Here is a 17335-nt window from a genome sequence, read left to right as displayed (position 1 = left end):
ATCATCCCAGACTAGACATTGAGAGGTTTTCGATCCAATCAAAATGGTTGGAAAACACTCTAATTGACATGGATGGAACTGTAGTGGATGTAGAGAATACATTGATTAATGTAGAGAGGCAGATTGATGAAAGTTCCTTCCTGCAGGTTCCATAATTAGGAGAACCAATGAACATTCCTCTTGTTTTACAGACTCCTGCAAATGAGGAGAGAAACCCAAAGAGAAACATGGAGGAGGGTTCTAGTTCTACTATGGAAACCACAGATGAGTAGTTCAAGATCAATTACAGGAAGAGGCCCAAGTTGAATCCTGTAACTGAACGGAAGGGCACCATTAAATTAGTGGAAATAACTAACACTGATACAATGGTGGAAAGAAGCAAAGGTAAAATAGCTTCAGGAGAAACATAACAACCTTCAACATCAAACACTCATCTTATTGAGAGACAAATCAGTGTTGGGGTTTCTTCTTTCACCAGACCAGTAGAGAAAGAAAAGGATATCAAGGACAAATACAAGGAGATCAAGTTGAGAAATGAGAAGTTGAAGGCTGAAACATATGCTCAATACTTCAAGCACAAACCAGAAAATCAAAGCAGGTTGATGTCAGCTTTTGACATAAAAACATGAAAAATGCAGGTGTCCTTCATGCAACTAACTATCCAGTAGCCAAAGACATCAGCTAACTATAGAAAAACAAACTTTGAGGTGTTGGCAAAGGATGTTAATCCCATTGACCAAATTGAATTCCATAAGCAAGCAGGAGAGATGATCTACTCCACCTTGTTAGGAAAGGCCATGGCTACACATAAGCTGTAGAGTTCATTAGATAACATTACAGGGAAATACAAATTGGAAAGGGCCTCCTCACAGGCCAAGGACAATAGGATCAAGTCATTGGAGGACTTGGTAATTGAGCTGGGACATGATCCAACGACATCAAGACTGCTGAGAAATTGATCAAGAAGAAGAATGAGGACATTGCAGTTCTCAGAAAACAACTAAAATATCCTCATTCAGAGCACCCACAGACAAAAGAGGTCCTAAAGAGCCAAGCACATCAGGAGGAGATGATGGACCTGGTTCTACAATTGAATTATCAACTAAAGGAAATGGAAAAGGAGTTAGATAGCTTGATATAGTTAAAACAAGCTAGTCTGGAGACTGCCCCTGCCACTGTTATCCCAATAATTACTATAACAGTACCTTCCACATTGGCAGCATCCTTAGCTCCTACAGCTTCACTGCCATCTTCTACAGCATCTACATCGGCAACACAGTCAACAACAACAGTTCAGCGAGGTGATGAGGCTAGTAGATTGGTCAAGGCAATGGAAGACATGTCCATTCAGACCACTGAAATGAACAAGCTCAAGGAAAAGGTAACTAGTCTAGAGACTGACTATAAGCTTGCACAGATTATGCACAAAGAAGAAGTGCAGAAATCAACCAGGATGAATGAGAGAATAAAAAGCTTGGAGAAGGAATTAAGTTTGAAGGAACCCCTTGGCCAGGCTAAGGAACAATTATGGGCCAATATCATTGACTTTGTCAATGATATTTGGCCATCCATTCAAGTAATTTTTGAATAGATTGACTTAGTGAAGCAGGCTATAGAAGCCATACAAAGAGTGAAAACAAAACTGGGAGACATGCCCGAGGAAGATACAAGGATTATTCACTTCGTCAACTCCAAAAACAAGTATGAATTACAGGAGCTGGAGATACCTGATAGGACAGGTACAATATTAGAAGTAAAAAGGGTGCTCACCAAGAGAAACTTAATGCTAAACCTAGAAGATAAGTTCCAAACCATGCAACTAGCTATAAACAAATTCATGGTTAAATTTGAAGTTTTGAGGCAAAAGGGTCTGCGAAATCCCTTAGTAATAAATGATAAATTAATGCCACAAGAGGACTACAATAGAAGAATTAGAGAAATGGCTAGAGATCAGGTAAATACTTCATCTATGAAGGGGATGCCTACTGGTAAGGTCCTATACCAGACTTTTGAGAACTTTTTTTACCTCCAGCATGAGGTAAAACACCATTTTGTGAATAAGCCCACTTTTGCCAAGTACATGGAGGAAGATGAAATTTATAAGAAGATGATGAATATCCAATTACCAAATGGAGAAACATGGGAGAAATTGAATTACTTACTGTAGAAATACACAATGTGAAAATGTATAGTAAGGGTGAAAAACCATAGTAAAAGGATAGTTACAGGCCAGCCAGATGAAAGAGTATCAGGTAAAAGTGTATCAATTGAAAGATCAGAGTAAAAAGAGCATTCAGCATAAAGACCAACATAAAAACAGAGAATAAAAGGGAAAATATCAGAGCATAAAGACAAAACAACCTAATAAACAGGGGCAGCATACATCAGTTGAATATTTGCCTCTATCTTCTTGCATGAAGATATTTCTTTCTCCTAGATTAATTCCCAAGACAATTTGGGATATTTTGTAAATTATTTTTGTATAAATACTTCATAATTCGAAGTATTGAGGGTGGATTGCCATACATTTGTAGAGTTATTTTGATCATAAACCTAAGGGTTATTGTACCGATTTTTCAAGTCAGCAAACTGGACCAAGAAATCAAGAGATTGCATTACAGGATTCATGTGTTGAGCTATTACAGTGAAGTATTTTCTTTATCAAATTTTTTATTTTATTATGTTTTTCACAAACTTGAATGTTATCTAAAGTTGAATGAATTAACTAGAAATTTATCTCAGAATTTGTTTAAGTACACTCTGTTTTGAACAGTTAATCATTTCCATGTTTTCTTCTGATATCCGGATCTGAGAATCCTTAATTTCTCTCCCATCCTGCTTGACCTCTTTCACTTTCTTCATAATCCAACCTAAGGAACCCTTAATTTCTCCTTGGATCCAATTGAAACCCACTTCACCATCCATCCCTGAGATCTGAAGTAACTCTGCTATCTTGCCTTGTAGACACTGTTTTTAGAACTTGATCCAATACTATTTGCTTGACATTTGACCCCATAGCCCAATAGTAAAAGACACCCCTCTTTTCATCTATGTAAGTGATTCCACCACCAAATTGAAATCAAAACCCAAGTACAATTATAACTATCCTAAAATCAAATAACTAAACAAAGTTAAATCATGAAGAGAGATCCCTCTCTATGAATTAGGAAGGGTAGATCCTAATCTCCAAAGTAGGTTTGTGGTTACCTCTAATAATTTCTTTCTAATCAACTCTAGAGAAATATTGGAATGATAACATATTGGCGACCATATTGGGGACATCGATCCTCAGAGTAATAAAACTTTAAGTAAGCCTTAAATTTCATGTTTTGCCCCCTAAGGTCATTTTAAGGAGTTTATGTTAAAAAGTTTCAAAAAACAATTAAAAAATTAAAATTCTGTCTCCCAAAAAGACTCACTATACCAGGGAAAATCCAGATCCAAACCCTGCTACAATAGTTGATGACCCTGACAAAATTTTAAGAAAACAAAAAAGGGTAGAAACTCAAGCAAGTAGTAGCCAGTTAGTTAAAGCAAATTCACTCCTCGAGGAATTATCAACTTTAGAGGAAATTCTATTTGATTTTTCATTTGACCTCTCATTGTTTAGAACTAAATCATAAAATGCAATTCATGAAACTTTGTTAGACCCTAATCTTATTCAATTCATTGAGTCAGAAAAGGTGCCTATATATCCAGATTTAGATAATCTTGTATTGGATACTTTTGACAAGCTAGAAGCTTTAACCTCTACATTGATAAGCCATATAGATGATGCCTACCTTCAACAATTAGTTGAATTAGCTGCCCTCACTGTTGTTGCCTCTAAAATTTCTACACAATCTTCAAATATTGTAAATACAACTTCATTTACTACCACCTCACCTGTAATATCCACCACAATTCATTCCCCTAAACTTGTTTTTCATCAACTTCCTATCCCACCAAACTCATCAACCTCATCTAGTTCATCTCCATCCATTTCAATCCCTTCCTCATGCACCAACACTTTGCCCCCTAGTCAAGCCAAAATTTCAGCCATGGCAGAGAGATATGCACCTTTGGTTTTACCAACACAGCTCCATGCCATGCCCCAAGATTACCAAAGAAAAGTCTTTTTGTTTGCTGCTACTGGTCAGTATACTGCCCAACAACATGTGAACAAAATGACTGAATATTTTGAGTTGCATGATATTGATGAATCTAATGTCCAAATGAGGTTGTTTGCCCAAACATTAACTGAGGATGTTAAGAAATGGTTCAAAGGTTTACCAGCTAATCATATTGCAGATTTAGCTTCTTTTCATAGATTATTCATTGGTAGATGGGAGAGAAAGAGAAACCCTCTGCAAATACTATTTGAATATGATAACATTAGAAGAGATCCTAATGAATCAGTTTAGGATTATTGTACTAGGTTCAATAGCATCTACAATGCAATCCCTGCTAATATTAAGCCTCCACAAGATCTAGCATTGATCAAATTCCCTGATGGTTTTGACATTGATATGTCATACCAGTTAAGAGAAAGAAACACTGAAACATTGGAACAAATGCAAGGTAATGTTGTTAGTGTAGAAGCCAATCTATTAGCTAAGAAAGCTAGGATGAGAAATGAGAAAAGAGTTGTCATTAAAGAGGAAACTTCCACTTCTGATGGTAAAATAGATATTTTAGCAAAGAGTGTAGAAAGAATAATGGATAGATTAGAAAACATGGAAATAAAAACTCAATGGGAGAATCAAAAACCACCCCAAATAAGAAACCCCAACTTCAGGAAGAATCCTAACACTGGAAAGAATTCTATACCAGATCAACAAATTAGACCACCGTTCTAGGAAAACTATGCTGAGGGTTCACAAAACCATGAGGGAGAGGATGATACCAAGATAAACTTATTAGGGATTAAAAATGAAGATGTTGTTTTCCTTACACAAGAAGAACATGAATTGTACATGCTGCAACAATTGCAATTAGAATCTGCAGAGTCCTTCGACTTGAAATAGGGCTATGAATCTACCATGTACGAGGTTCAAAAACAGTATAGCCTAAGAAGTAAAAAGAATAATGAATTTCCCACTAAGAGATCAATCCAAACCCAAACCAAAAAGATAACAAAACCTCCTATGACCAAAATCCTACAAATCCTCCCTAGGGGAACTCAGGAGACTTCTAGCCCAAAAATTGTAGATATAACCTCATTTGAAACTCAAAATAAAACTATTACTCAAATCATTCCAAATAAGAGAAATCAAAACAAAACAACTAAAACACAGACTGAAGTGCGAAGTACAGAAAAATAAGATAAAAACACACAGACCACATTTGCTAAGGAATATATCATCCAATCAAGAAAACTCAATTCCCTTTCAACATTAAAACTGAGATAGCAAAATTGAAAATATAAGTTCCTTTGACCGAGTAAATGAAAAATGAATTCTATAGATCACAAATCACTGAAACATTGAATATAGGTGAAGGAGAGGATGTTGTGAATTTGAATGATGATCAACCTGAGTTATAGTTTGGTCCTGAAGTAAATGGAACCCACCAACAAGGGGGTATCCCTCCTTTGTACATTAGCTTGAACATTCATGAAAAAATATTACACAATGCTATGCTAGACTCAGGGGCATCCCACAACTTAGCACCAAAAGCAATCATGGAGAGACTAAACTTAGATATCACCAGACCATATAAGGACATGTTTTCCTTTGACTCTACCAAGTTAAATGCCTCGGCCTAATCAAGGATCTGTGTGTAACTCTAGTCCAGTGCCCAAAAAGGAGTATTGTCATGGAAACAGTAGTTGTAGACATCCCATCCAGGTATGGAATGTTGTTATCTCGCTCATGGAGAGAAAAATTGCAAGTATCCTTACTATTAGATATGTCGTATGCCACCATCTCTATTTTTGTTTAGCAAAGAAAACTTTGTAGAGAGACCTTGGTGAAATACATGGTGAGTAGTGCAGAAAAACCACAGAATTTCCCTATATACTCCATTCATTATGATATGGACTCTTTCATATTGTATAATTCAAACCATGACAAAAAGGAAATCACAGTTGTAGAATAAAAATACAAAACACCTGATAGTGAAAACATTTTTCATGATTCTCTATGGCATTTGGATTGTGATGGATCTGTGAATAGATTAGGAGCAGGTGCAGGAGTGTGGATTCACAACACAGAAAATAATCATTTTGAAGGTCATGCATTTAGATTAAAAATTAAATGCACAAACAACATGGTAGAATATGAAGCTCTAATATTAGGACTACAAATGGTTAGAAAACTTGGAGCTAAGAGAGTTTCTATAATGGGAGACTCAGAATTGATTATTAAAAAAATCAAAGGTGAATACTCTGTAAATAATCCCAGAATTAGCCAATATAGAGAGACTGTCCTAGATTTCATCAAGGACCTTCTAGAAACTGACTTTGCTGCCATTCCTAGAAAACAGAATATGCAAGCTCACAGTCTGGCCATTTTTGCTAGTACCTGCAAATTGCCTTTTCAGCCCAACCACCAATACACTGTAGAAGTGAGACATAGGCCTATCATACATGACAATTTGAAATATTGGTAGATTTTCTCACAAGATTCTCAAATTTATGATTTCATGAATGCTAAAGGTGAGTTTCAAAATTGTAATATAGATACAGATTGTACACTAGAAAATGACATAGATAGTGGGATAGATGTAAATATTTTAGATATAGCTAAACCCACTAATTTCACTAAAGTAGAAATAGATAACTTAGAAAATGTAGAAATAGAAGAAATAATGAATGATGATCCTGAAATTTTAAACCTTAAAAATAATTTTTTGCCTAAGGGATTAGTCCCCTTAGAGGATTTGTTTGATTCAAATGATGTAGCTAGGAAACTAAAAATGGAGCCTTTAAGAGCAGATATAGAAGAATGTAACATAGGAACTGAAGAAATACCTAAGTTCATTAAAATATCAAAAGCCTTACCTCCAGATGAAAATGTTAAATATATAAGTATGTTCAAAGAGTTTCAAGATGTCTTTACCTGGAGTTATGAGGACCTAATGTCTTATGACACTAGCATAATTCAACACAAGATACCTATCAAAGAAGATCATAAACCTTTTAAATAGAAAGTTAGGAGAATTAATCTAGTTCTTACGCCATCAATTGAAACGGAATTCAAAAGGATGTATGATGCCCAAATCATAGCTCCCATTAGATATTCAGATTGGGTCTCAAACTTAGTCACTACTAGGAAGAAAACAAGAGAAATTAGACTCTGCGTTGATTTCATAAATATGAACAAAGTATCATTGAAAGATAACTATCCTCTCCAAAAGATGGTCCATATCCTTCAAAGGGTAGTAAGCTCATCCAAAATTTCATTGCTTGATGGATTTTATGGATACAATCAAATATTAATTCAACTAGAGGACCAAGCAAAGACTACATTTACTACTCCTTGGGGTACTTTCATGTATTTGAAAATAGCTTTTGGATTAATGAATGCAGGAGCAACATTTCAAAGAGCTATGGATATAGCTTTTGCCAAAGAAATCCATGACTTCCTAGTTGTTTACCAAGATGTCATCATAGTCTTTTCCAAATCTGATAATGAACATCTAGATCACTTGAGAAGAGTTTTCATTAAATGCAGAAAATTTGGTATTTCATTAAATCCCAAAAAGACATTATTTGGTCTAGAATAAGGTAAACTCTTGGGACATATAATATCCAAAGATGGAATTAGAATAGATCCTTCTAGAATAGAGGAAATCTTGACCATCACCCATCCTAGAAACATCAAAGAATTACAGTCATTTCTAGGAAAAATAATTTTTCTTAGGAGATTCATTTGAAAATTAGCAGAATTAATTAGAGAACTAAATAACATGTTAAGAAAAGGTTTAGCACTTAAATGGATAGTGGAAGCTAAACAACCTTTTGAGGCCATCAAAGAAGCCCTTACCAAAACTCCAGTCCTCATAAGCCCTGACTTCCAAAAAGATTTTATAATTTTTTCTTTTGCTTCAGAACATACTATTGCAGCAGTCTTGTTGCAAAAAAATGATCAAGGATATGACAACCCATTGCATTTTTCAGTAAATCTTTAAGAGATGCAACACTTAAGTACAATATAACGGAAAAACAAGCATTAGCTTTAGTGAAAGCTATTAAATATTTTAGAGTATACATCTTTTATTCACACATGATTGCTTATGTTCCAAATTCAGTAGTAAAGGACATTTTGACACAAAATGGGCCTAAAGGAAAGAGAGGCAAATGGATTGCCACTATTTTGGAATATTACATAGAAATAAAGCCTACAAAACTTATCAAATGCCAAGGTTTAGCCAAACTCATGGCTGAATCAAACTGTCAGGCCTTAGATATAAATTTCATTGGTGCCCTAGATGATCAGGAAGAGATGGCAAATCCACAGATCAATGAACCTTTTACAGATTCACCTTGCTATGCAGATATCATATTTGTCTTACTAAACTTACAAGCCCCTCCTGTTTTATCTAGAACTAAAGCTAGATTTTTGAAAATGAAATCAATGAGATATTGTATCATAGATAATTGTTTATCTTGGAAAGATAATGGTGACATTCTATTAAATTGTTTACTGAAATATGAAGCTGATAAAATTATGCAAGAATTTCATGCAGAAGATTGTGGAGGACACTTGTATTGGAAAACAACTGCTAACAAAGTTCTAAGGGCTGGTTTTTACTAGCTCACTCTTTTTACAGATGTCAAGAAACATGTGACCTCCTGTCATAAGTGCCAAATATTTGAGGGTAAAAGGAAGCTCTTACCTTTACCTTTCAAACCTATATCCACAGAAGTGCCATTTCAATAATGGGGTTTAGACTTCAATGGGTAAATTCACCCAGCCTCCTTAGCCCAACATACATGGATTTTGACAGCCACTGATTACTTCACCAAATGGATAGAAGCCATCCCTTATAGATAAGCCACAGACTCTGTCATTATCTCATTCCTTGAAAAGAATATCCTGTCAAGATTTGGATGCCCCCAAAAGCTCATTACTGGTAATGCAGCTACTTTTAAATCCAAGAAAATGGTAGACTTTTTCAATAGATATCACATTACCCTTGGCCATTCCATTGCCTATTACCCTCAAGGTAACGGACTTGCAGAATCCTAAAACAAAAGCCTTCTCAATATCATTAAGAAACTACTGGAAGACAACAAGAATACATGGAACAAAAAGTTGGCCTTATGGGTAGAGAGACTAACTACCAAAAAGTCCATTGGTACATCTCCTTATTAGTTAGTATATGGAATGGATGTTGTTTTTCCATCCTCTTTAGGAGTACCAATGATGGAGATCATCCAAGAGTTGCAGGTAGAACAAAATGATATCCAAAGAAGGATAAATCAGACAATACACTTGCAACAAACCAGAGAAGAAGTCTATTTTAAATCACAAGTAATCTGGGATAAAGTCAAAAAGATTTTTGACAAAAAGACTAAAGCTAACGATTTTTACATAGGTGACAAAGTACTTAAATTGGATTCTAGAAGAGAAGATAAGGGAAAACATGGCAAATTTGATTTTTTGTGGCAAGGCCCTTACATCATTTATGGTTACAGAGGTAACAATGCCTTTTTCTTGAGAGAGCTAGATGGAACAAATCTACGAGGAGGACCTGTCAAGGGTAGAACGCTAAAGCTTTACTTACCCATAGATTAATAGTAGTTCACTTTACTTTACTCATTGTATATAGAATTGGATTGGATGGTAATCTTTTGAAGTTGAATCCCGGAGAGAAGGCCCTGAGCTTTGAAGGGTTCACCATCACAAGTATGGATAGAGCAAAATCACAGAAGAACAATTTACAAGTTAACTACAATCACAGTTCCAAAGGCTATTGATCTTAAAGTTCTTGACATTTTGTTGGACACCTAATCCTCTAAGGGTTGGGGTGGAAGCTAAACAGCCAAAAGCAGTCCAAGGGACCACTTGGAATATGAAACCAAGGGTCACTCCTATGTATTATAAATATGTATCATTGTGAATAAGAAATACAATCTCATGCTTATCTTTCCTATTTTGTCTCTGCCATGTGTGTGTTTAACATGGTATCAGAGCAGGCAATTTCCTATCTTGCTTATATTTGAGCGACAGGTTTTGTGGCCTCTCTGTGCATGTCAGTTTTTCCATTTCTGCTCTGTGTCAGAGGTGTTTCCTTTACATAAAGTTTGTAGTCTGCAGTTAATTCTGTGAAATTCTGCTCTTGAGCTCTACGTTGAAGGACCCGCACCACTTTAATAGAGGCATTTTCTGATATAACCCAGGTTTGGAAATCCCTTGCATAACGTATCTGTGCCTTCTCTGCCACACTGCCAATCAATTTGAACCTTCTGGTCCATATATTCTCCCATTTCATTGCTGCATAGAGAAACGATCTTTCACTCAGCATTTTTGGTGCCATTTTTTTCCTACCATTCTGAATGTGGTCAGTCATTTCTCTGCAATAACCAATTTATAGTGTCTACGCCATTAAACTGGAACCCCAAACAGCGGACATTTAAAAATTCACTGGTCGCCAAGCTCAATATCCATTGAATGGTTTTCCCACTTCGGTTGAATCTCAGCCTTTTGGTCAGGTTTTGAAAATCTTGCAATTGTCTTGGCAATAACTAATCCATGGTCTACCCGCCATTGTTGTCATCACTCTTACTGCAGGTTGTCTTCACCTTTTTGGTAGGGACCTCAACAGAGCTACTGGTTGCTTCGCCAGATTTTCTTCCTCTTCCCAATTTCACCAGCTATTTTCTTTAGGGTTGATAAGTCCTGAGATGCCTGCAATGAAATCCTTGTAATAAGTTCACTTGTTGTCATGTCCAGAGGAGAATCATACTCATCATGTCCAAAAAGCTCGTTGCTTGATATTCCCGATGACCTAGAAAACTTCGGCAAGCGGACATGAGTTTCTGTATCAACTGCATTCTTGTTCTTGCCAAAGAATTGCAAAGATAATATTGACTTGGAATTTGCAAATTTATATCTTGCCTCATTACTTTCCTCAACCTATGGAGAGCAGCTTGAGCTTTTTTTCTTTTGATTTCTCACACTTAATCCAAAATCATCAAAAAAATTGGCAGCTGCAAGAGGAGGAACATCACCAAAGATGTGTGCTCCACCATTTGAGTTTGAATTGGAGTTATTCTCCATGTATGTGAATGCAGAAGGGTGAGAGGCATCCTGTACTGTTATAGATGCACTTGAAGGAATGGTAGTAGATGCAGGTTCTTCTGGCTTTTGATCATAAAGATCCTCCTTTGGCTTAGTTGTGGAGTAGTGTTATAGACATTTTTGTGCCTTACAACATTGAGCATGAAATGTCCATAATATAAGGGATCCAAATTCCCTAAACATGTTGTTCCTACCCCTAGAGGAACAAGGCTAACAAACCACAGCAATTCACAGAAGTTCTCCACCTGAAACTGCTCAAAAACAAGTCAATTCAGGATCATTTCAGTGGCTACACTAGCTGTTTGCGCTGAATGTCAAAGCCAACACTGGCTACCTGCGTTGAATGTCAACTGGAACACTAGCTACCTGCGCTGAACGAGAGTGGACATGTGGCAGGCTCATTTCTCAAGGTGTCAAAACCCAGGAAGCTTCCAAAATGACACTTGCCTCAGGGAATTCGACTGGTGATGAGTAAGAGGTTCCAAATCTCCAAATGGAAGCAAGAACCTCCAAGTGGACTCAAGAACTGATAGAGGGAGAGGACACTAGTCAGATCTCAAGCTGACTCATCCTCTCTCCAAACATCTATATATGGATCTCTCCTCCATGAGATAGAGAGGCTGGAATTTTGTTATTGCAAAGAATTGTTGTTGGTTTGAGACTAGAATCATTGGGTGCTTAATGCTTTGAAAGGGGTGAAGATAGGAATTCCATTTGCTGGGAAGGAGATGCTGGATTGGAGCCCTCTGGGTTGTATCTCTTCCTAAACCTTGTTATTCATCAATAAAGCTATCTTGGTTTCTCCTATATGCTGATGTATTTTTGATGTATGAATGCTTTAGTGTATTTGGTTTATTTCTAATCCTAAACTAGTTATGAATGTGAATATCTGTCTTTGTGTAGTGTTCTTCTCGTCGCAAGTAGCTGTTCTCTCGTCACAAGTAGCTGTTCTCTTGTGATCTTGCAGGAACCCTTTGAAGCTGGACAAGCAAGAAGGCAAGTAGCTGTGAACACCCAAAGAGAAGAGAGACCAGATTGAGGGACAAACGGAAGACACTCGTAAGTCTATTGATCTCTCTTCTTTCACATTTCATAAAGGAAGAAACCAGAATAGCTATACTCGTTTGTTGCTAAGGCACTGTCACACCTTAGGTGGATAGGATCGTCCTGCATAGGCATTTTTCCCCACAACAAATTGGCGACTCCGCTGGGGAGATTTTTTTAGTCATTTTATTTGTGTTTCTATCATTGTTTGTTTCATAGACTTGACAGCAACAATCGAACTGCATCTTTCCCGGATGCAAAGTAGAAAGTTGCTGCTTTGATCCAATTCCTGGACTTGTCTATGATTTGAACAATGGACTCACAAATGATTTGATGATCCTTGTGATAGATCTTAGTAGCCCTTCAAAGCATCCCTTTGATTACACCTGGCTTGTTTCTTTTATTTGGCCTAAAACAGTGAATTAAATAGCAATCTGTGACCCAGAACCTGAGGGAAACGAGAGTTTCTCCTTCAGCGCAGACCTAGTGAAGGGATTCTGTATTTCAACGCAGGTCCCGTGAAGGTTACCTGCACTGAATGTCAAAACCCCTGTGTTGAGGTTGCACTGAACCAGTTTGCCCTTGTGCATCTGGGGTTCTCTGCTCTGTTTTGCCTTGTTTTGATCTCTGATTTTTGCAGCCTGTAACCAGCATAGGTACCAGTCTGATAACTCCTTTTCTCTGCTTAGATTCCGCCTCCTTTTGTACAAAAAGACTGTGAGTGTTTTTATGTGTTTGTGGCATCATTTACAGTTTTCCTTTGCATAAGTGAAATAGTCATCCTGTAGCCCTTGATTCAGATCTGTTGATTGTGATCTTAGAAGAGAGTTCATTGGCTGTTTGTAGATTGATTATACATTTACTTTTGCTTATTGGTTTGAGTTTGACTCTTTTAAGTGTCAAAACAAGTCTTCATTTCGAAAATCGTTAAGTGTTGTAATCTCTTCTATCTTCTCTGATTTTGAAAAAGTAAACTTGTTTGTATTGGTCATTTAAAAGCAAATTCAAAGTTGTACAAAAAGCTTTCTTTGTAGGCATCAATACTAAGAAAGCGGAAAACAAACACCTGCATTGTGCATTTGAATTTTGATAGTTTGCATGTTGGATTTAGGAAAAAGTGCATTAGAGTGTGTTGATTGCTCTTTGAGAAAAGATGGTGTCTTTCTTTTCCCTTAGTAGCTAGGATTTTCAAAGTTGAAAAGATATAAAGCTTGCTTATCATCTTTAGACTGCATTTAGGAATTTGTATCATACATCTCGTGGTGAACCTTGAAAGGAAAACTTTAAAAAGATCAACCTAAAATAAATTGAATGAACGTAACAACGCTTTGCAACATAACACACAACATAGAGGTCTAGGCTAGAGACATGTTCCGGCGTCGTTAAGCCTGGTGACTGTCGATCTCGTGGATGGTGGGTGATTCCTCCTGAGGGACGATAGCGCCAGTACGGATTGTGCTCCCACGTACCGTCGCGTATATATTGGGAGACCCCTATAGGCATAAAACCTTTATCCTTAGGAAGTCATGTCGGCCGCCCTACTGATCGCAATGCACTGAACACAGCATTCAGGAAGATCGACCGCCCGTACCCTAAAAAGTATTCTGCGGTTTTGCGAAAAGTTTGGCACACCCTCTGCCTAGAACTCCAGAGCAGTTCCTTTTGGCCTTTTTCAGACTCTATAACGGAAAAAGTCCATCCGAGCATTTGTCACTTCAGGCTCGTTAAAACATCGAAGGAGACTAGAGTCATCTTTAGCTTTTTCTCGACTCTTTAAAATTGAAAAAGCAAGTTGTGTCTAAAGCGTCGTTAAAATTTATTTTAAACGGAACAATCACCCTTTAATTCCTGCGTTGATCTTCAGGTTGAAAAATTGGAGCACACCAACCAAGGAATTCCCCTTCTCCTCTTGGGGAGATGTTGGTGCGCCCCACATGGCCACATTGTCGCTTCCAGGACTGACAATTGGCCTGTCGGTCTAGCTCTTTTCAACCAATGTCATTCAGAACACCACCATTCCTGAATAGTCGAGTCAACAGTTAGACCAGACCAGAGTTGCCCACCAGCCTTCTACTTCATCTTCCTCTCCTCCTTCCTCTTCGCTTGACGGAACTGGTAAATCCAAAAACCAAGTTCCTAAGGAGAAGAAGGAAAAGAAGAAGAAAGAGAAGAAGAAGAAGGAGCCAAAGGCGACTGGGGGCAAACGAGTTGTTATCACTGAAAAAATTTCAATGCCAAATGTCTTACATTTGTTTGATGGTAAAACACATAAATCCTTTTCAGCAGTTTCGCAGCGCAACATGCTTTAAGTGATTTCGTAGCGCATAATTCATATTTTGCACTGGCTGCGCTACGAAATTGGGGATTTGTTCGAATCCATAGCAAATCTCACCCAGCTGTTAGACTTATCAGAATCCGCTGTGTTTTAGATCATTAGGTGTCATGGTACTGGCACGTGTTGCAGTTGTTGCTGAGAAGGAGACAAAGGGTTCGCTTGCGTGCCTCAGGATACAGTCTTGACACGAATAGTCCAGTGGGTTCAATTATCAGTTTTATTTCAATGTGGTATTCTGACCCGTTCATGAAACACAATTAGAAGAACAAATCAGTTGATGTTGTTGGGCGCTAGGGACTTTATAACAGGTGGCAATGGTTACATCTGGGTCAAAAGGAAGTTTTATTAACATATGACAGCTGACGAATAAAGTTCGAATGTTTCCTATGAACCATTATCATTTATTTAGTTCACAGTTTTCTCAAAATGGGTCCACGGATAGCCTTTTGGTATGCAGCTTTTGGGGAGGAAGGAGTTTTCCTGCCAAATGATTTACGGTGATAAATGAGATTGAGGGATCAGCCGATGATGCCATTTGGTATTTCTGTTATGGGTTCGGTGAGCTTCACAGGGTTGTTGCTGTTCATGATTTTTTTTGAATTCTGCCTTCAACTGCTCAGAGGTCTGATTTCATCAGCATTGATTGTGGAGGTACTGCTTATTTCACTGATAATACCACTGGGCTTCAGTGGATTCCTGACGTAGGATCTGTGACTAGTGGCAAGGCAGTAAAAATCAATGTTTCGACTGAAACCCGTCGACAATAGATAATAAGAAGTACTATTATGCCTTGAATACTACAGAGAGGACACGGTACCTTGTTAGAGCAACATTCCTATATGGCAACTTTGATAATAGCAGTGCATACCCAAAGTTCGACCTCTATCTTGACACCACGCGTTGGATCACAATAACAATTGCAACAGATGTATATGTTGAAGAAATTATCTTGAGAGCAGCATCTAGTGCAATTAATGTGTGTGTTTTAGATGCTTCAACTGGTGTTCCATTCATATCCACTCTGGAGTTGCGCGTTCTCAATGATTCAATGTATGCAATAGATTTTGAGGAAGATTTCTTCCTGAAGGTTACTGCAAGAATAAATTTTGGTTCCAGAAGTAAGGAACCCCTACGATATCCAGATGACCCTTATGATCGTATCTGGAACTCAGATGCAATTGAGCCAAACTATCTTGTTGGTGTGGCCCCTGGAACAAAGGGAGTCAGTGCAACAAGGAACATTTTTACAAACACACATGAGCAACCACCGAACGAAGTGATACAACACAGGAAGCAAAGAGAGGACTTGGAGGATCTGTTGTCCTTGTTGCTCGCAATCGATTTGCAGTCCTTGACAAGATTCATAGCTAAGTGATGATAAAAAATCTCAGAAATGAGGTGACTAAGAAGTGTAGTCTTCCAGCAACTGTAAATGCAAATCGCAGATGAAAGAGACCGATGGATATGTGGAGGGTAAGGGTCAAAGGAAATGGAGAAAGCAGTCAATTTGAAGGCGGAAGTTTTGAGTGTGCAGGCAGAAAGTCCAATTTCTGAGTGTTTGTTCTATGAACCCCCTCGTCTGCCTAGCTTTGGATTTTCCATTTATTAACTGTGATTTTATAAATTCATGTAGCCATCCACTTCTCTTTTTCCTTGATTTTCTTGTCAGAAATCCAACCGAGGTTTCTCATCGAGTTAGAAATGGGTTCTAATATGAAATCCCCGCGCATATGGTTGGCATTCTGGTTTGCAATATGTGTGTAGATGTGCTTGGCATCATATCAGTTCAGAGTTTGGGGCCCTAGGGGCTGGATTGTGCCTACTGGAAATGAAACCGAAACCTATAATCAGTGGGCTCAACGCAACAAGTTTCATGTTGATGATGATCTCTATTTCAAGTACAAGAAGCAGGAGGACTCAGCGCTTCTTGTGGCACAGGCAGCTTATGAAACCTACAATACTTTGAATCCTATAGCATATTACGATGATGGCAATACAGTCATCAAGCTTCGCCATTCTGGTCTCTTTACTTTATTAGCGGTATTCCAGAGAATTGCAATAAGGGGCAGAAACTTATTGTTGTTGTCATGGAATCTTCTGGCCATAGTGGCCCTGTTTTTGTTTGAGATTGTTGCCACTCTGTTGATTGAGAATGTGGATATTGATGAGATACTTGAAAGAGCTGAAAAGGTTGAGTCAAAGGAAACCAAAAGCATAAAAACAGGGGCAGTTTCCTGTTTCTCAGCAGAGGTAAAGGGATACGACATTGAAGAGCAACATGGAGCCTTGAACATCCACCACAAACACCACCAGAAGGGAGCCAAATGTCAGAGAACGAAATCATCTTAATTAAAACCATCATGCATGTAACATGATGTTAGAATCCTACTTGATTTAGAACTCTTAAAAACTACAGTCAACAGTCAGTTGTAATTATTGGTTAGGTAAATAGTTGATAGGTGTCATTAGAGGTAGTTATCGAATTCCCCTCATGCTGGAGGAGGAATATCGATACAGTAGAATAAGAACTCTCTAGCGGAAGCAGAAATGGGATAGAGGTTGGATATTATATAAAACAGAGAACTATTTTGGCTTATGTAAAAACAGAGTTCAGTAATATAAATGACTGTTTTACTTCTCAGGATTCATAAGGGATTTTCTTGTTCAGAATGTGTGATGGTATATTTTCTTTAGTGTTCTTTTACAGTTGTACAAATGCATAATCACT

At 37.7% G+C, this 17335-nt stretch overlaps 1 pseudogene; it reads left to right on the top strand.

The window, feature by feature from the left end:
• Positions 1 to 15111: 15111 nt before the first annotated feature.
• LOC149178424 (putative LRR receptor-like serine/threonine-protein kinase At1g67720 pseudogene) lies at positions 15112 to 15982 on the top strand (annotated as a pseudogene).
• Positions 15983 to 17335: the final 1353 nt, after the last annotated feature.

The sequence above is a fragment of the Pinus tabuliformis genome, chromosome 4_1 (assembly GCF_031772625.1).
Source record: "Pinus tabuliformis cultivar Carrire ecotype Pingquan chromosome 4_1, CPIR1, whole genome shotgun sequence".
NCBI lineage: Eukaryota > Viridiplantae > Streptophyta > Pinopsida > Pinales > Pinaceae > Pinus > Pinus tabuliformis.
This window is presented reverse-complemented; position numbering and strand designations above follow the sequence as displayed.